The sequence below is a fragment of the Galeopterus variegatus genome, unplaced genomic scaffold (genome assembly GCF_000696425.1).
Source record: "Galeopterus variegatus unplaced genomic scaffold, G_variegatus-3.0.2 Scaffold1894, whole genome shotgun sequence".
NCBI classification, from domain to species: domain Eukaryota; kingdom Metazoa; phylum Chordata; class Mammalia; order Dermoptera; family Cynocephalidae; genus Galeopterus; species Galeopterus variegatus.
In genome coordinates, this window is record NW_007728005.1 from 110,225 (window position 1) to 114,079 (window position 3,855).

Genomic DNA, 3,855 nt, shown 5'->3' on the forward strand with positions numbered 1-3,855 from the left:
AACAGCGGCTGGGTTGGTGCTATTTGCCTGAGAGAGCAGTAGTCCCCCCGCTCTTCACCTGCATCTCGTCTGCTGTGTCTTCCTTCACGTCTCCGATCATTTTAATCAACACTCCTGAAAAACAAAAATGCATTTTATAAAACAAAGAAAAAACCCAAAATGACCTCTAGCTTGGCTTTAAGATGTGCAACTGCAATGCTATTCAGCTCAGGGCTCTTTTCTTGGAATACAGCAAATAGTGGAAAGAAAAGGGAATCGCGACATACCCAGCCTTTCTTGGATCCCAGACAGGCTAAATAAGAGCACATTCTTCACCACTAGCAAGCCCCGCATCACACACATTAAACATATCCAAACGAAAGTATGAGAAAGATATGAATACTGGTGATCCTTCCCTGTATCATAAAGAAAAAGTCAGGTTCACTAAAGGCTGGGACTGGAATCTGTTTCTATGTTCACAGCAGTTTCTTGTAGACAGAGCTATGAAAATGCTGTGGATCTGCAATATGCAACATCTCCCCAAAGAGCTTCCAAGAGGGATCTTTGGAGGAAGGAATCCTACTCTTGGGTCCTCAATATCATTTCTTCCCAGGACCATGCCTTGGGAGCAATTCCAGTTCTAAAATCTCCATACCAAACACAAGGCTGTGCATTTTTAGTTAGAACCTTCATTTCAGGTCTCAAATATCCAACTTCCCCTTTGACTGCCATTTGACTGCATACTGCGCAGTGTCTATAAGGTGAAATGACAGAGGCAGTGAAAGAAAACCCAGTGCAACGAATTCCAAGAAACCATGGAACTTAAAATTGATTCCAGGGGTAGGCTACATTGCAGGCCTACTGTGTATTATGCATTAGGTTAGATAGTGGATACAGGGTGCACCGAGAAAGCAACAAGAGGCCATGTTTCAAAAGGAGAGACCTCGGAGTCTTCCACAGGCATATATCAAGTCACGGGGGGGGAGGGGATCTTGTCCACATATTCCTCAGCCCCAGAACTGCAAAAATGAAATTCTATCCTAAAAAAAAAAGAAGAAGAAGCTATATTGTGCCAATTTGGATCGCAGTCATCGCGAACCATGATCATACAAATGACCCCGACCCCACTCAGTCAGTCCCAGGAACCCAATCAGGACCAGTAAAGGCCTCCTCGCCGCAAACACCCCCAGCCCCGTCACACGTGCACTCACACATTCACAATCTCACCCCACACTGACGCAGTCACATAATCGCACAGACGACCCCAGTCACCCTCCTCAGCAGGTGATTTACACACACGCCTGAGGCTCCTCCCTTCACCTGCCCCATCTGCATCCCAGGAACTCGTGGCCTCCTGTGCTGAGCTCCTCTGGCACCCGGACCCGGGACACCTTAACTCACCACACAGAGAACGATGACCACAGGCCCGCGGAAAGTGAACCAGAGGTCTGAGTTCATTAGGGGCCTGGAAGAAACGTTGTCCCAGCCATAACAGAGCCGACGCTGACACAAACAGAACGGAGCGCGGCCGCGAGCAGCGCGCAGCTCCTAACGGGCCGCCCCGGAGACTCCTGGGAGCGCACGCCCACGCGCGAGTGCGCAGGCGCAGCCGACTGAGCCGTGGCCCGCGGTGAGGCTGGCGGATCCTAGGGGCTCGGGGGAGGCCCAGGAGGAAACCGGGAGCTCGGGTCCGCGAGAGCAGGCTAAGGAAGCGGCACAGGGTGGCGAGGCCAGAGAGGACACCGGGAGTCCGACCCGGGCCTGGTAATTCTGAGAGGAAACCGGGACCGCGATATCCAGACGCTCAGATCAGTACGAGCGGGGCCTCGGGCGTGGTCCGTGGGCGTAACCCTGAGGAGGACCGCGACTGTGACCTGGAGCGAGCTCCGCAGGGGGGAATTTCGCCTGTCATGGCCCCGAGGAAGCTCCATCGCAGGGAGCGGGTCCCCGCACATCGCGGTCGCTGCGTTTGTCCGGGTGTTGGGGGGTGTGTGCGTGCGTTCTCCTCGAATGGGGGGTGGCCTCCTGTACTCAACCGGGTGCGTTGCGGGGGCGCGCCATCCTTTGGGTGTTGCGGCAGATTGTGTTGAAAAGTAGAGTCGTGCTGGTGCATGTGTCTATTTTTAGACTATGTGTAAGTCATTTTTGAGATTGTATGTGACTGTGGAGAATTGCAAGTGATTTGTGAACGTAACTGTGACTGTGCCTGGAATTTCGTAATGTGCTGTCTGAGGTTGTGATTGGGATGTGGGGGGTATGGGTTGTTGGTTTTTCTGGAGGATTTTTGATTAAATATGATTATGCATGTGTTTGTAACCTACTGTTATTTCTCATGGCTTTGTGACCATGGTAACCTAATTATTTGAATGATTGAGGAACTCTGTAGTACCGTGTGTCGTTGGTTATGTAATTATCTGAATAGTAAGCGTTAAGCCTGTCTCCAAAATTGTAAGTAGCAACTTAGCAAATAAAATAGAAGTATAAATATTGGAAAGGAAGAGGTAAGATTTTCATAATTCCCAGATAGTAAAATGTATTACCTGGAAACACCATATTGACTAAAACCAATATGTTGAAATGAATAACATTCCATGGGGAGCATGCAGGAAAAAAATAAACAATTTTTACCCATAACTACAGTTTTCAACACTTCTACGTGAGTGATGTTTCTTGCTCCTAGGTGAGATCAGTCGCAAGATCAAATACCTTCTGAAGGCATTCTAAGAAAATAAGTATTTGGTACACTTTTAATCGCAAGGCCAGTCTCATTTTAGTAATTAATATAGTTATTTTGCTAACTAAAATATTCATTGTAGCAGTCAATACTTCAGACTCCATTTAGCAAAATAATTATCCTCTCGGCCTCAAAGCCTACAGAGTGCAGAGTACCTGGTCAGTTTTTTTTTCTATTTCCATACCTGTATTACTAAGAAGTATTGTTTCATAGTTAATCCTTAAATTAACTTTTAGTAAATTAATAATGCTTAATTTTATTAACTATGCTTAAGTTGTGTGATACAGGTGAAACAACAAAGAGATCAAGTAGAGAAATTAAACAGAAAGTCCAGATATTCTCAAGCATATAGGGAAATGTGATATATGATAAAGATGACATTTCACATCAATTGAAGAAATATGGATTATACAATATGTGGTATTGCTAAACAGCAAAACATGGAAAATTTTTCACAAAGCAAAGATACTTTAATAGTCATATGAGAAACTAAGAATAATTATTTGTAACTTAAAATAAAGGGTTAATTTCTTAAATTAAAAAAACAAAACAAACAAAAAACCTAGAAGATAATGTCACCTAATTAGGAAATAAAAGCCAACAAGAAAAGTAGGCATACTATAAGGAGATGCCATTACAAAAAAAAATTAAGAATGTCTTTAAACTTATTAAAAGAAGTTTATTCTCACTCATAATAAGAAATGTATACATTAGAACTACAATATATACCTGATAGCCAAAGATTAAAAAGTTGTCAACTGTATTCATCAGGGCATGGGAAGATACTCTCATGTACTGCTGCTAACAGCATAAATTGGCAGAAAATCCATAAAGAACAATTTGGAAATATTCGGTAAACGTGTGCTCTGTCAGAGATGGAAGGTAGAGCTGCAGAGGGAAAAACACCACGTTCCCTCTCTCTAAGCTACAACAGGTTTCCCAGAATCCATTGTACCTCACCAAGAGACTAGGTTTCTGGTGTTAGGGAGAGAGCAGGATTTGTCCATCTAGTTTTTTTTTTTTTTTCTTTTTCGTGACCAGTAAGGGGATCACAACCCTTGGTGTGGTGTCGCCGGCACCACGCTCAGCCAGTGAGCACACGGGCCAGTCCTATATAGGATCCGAACCAGGAGCGGAAGCAT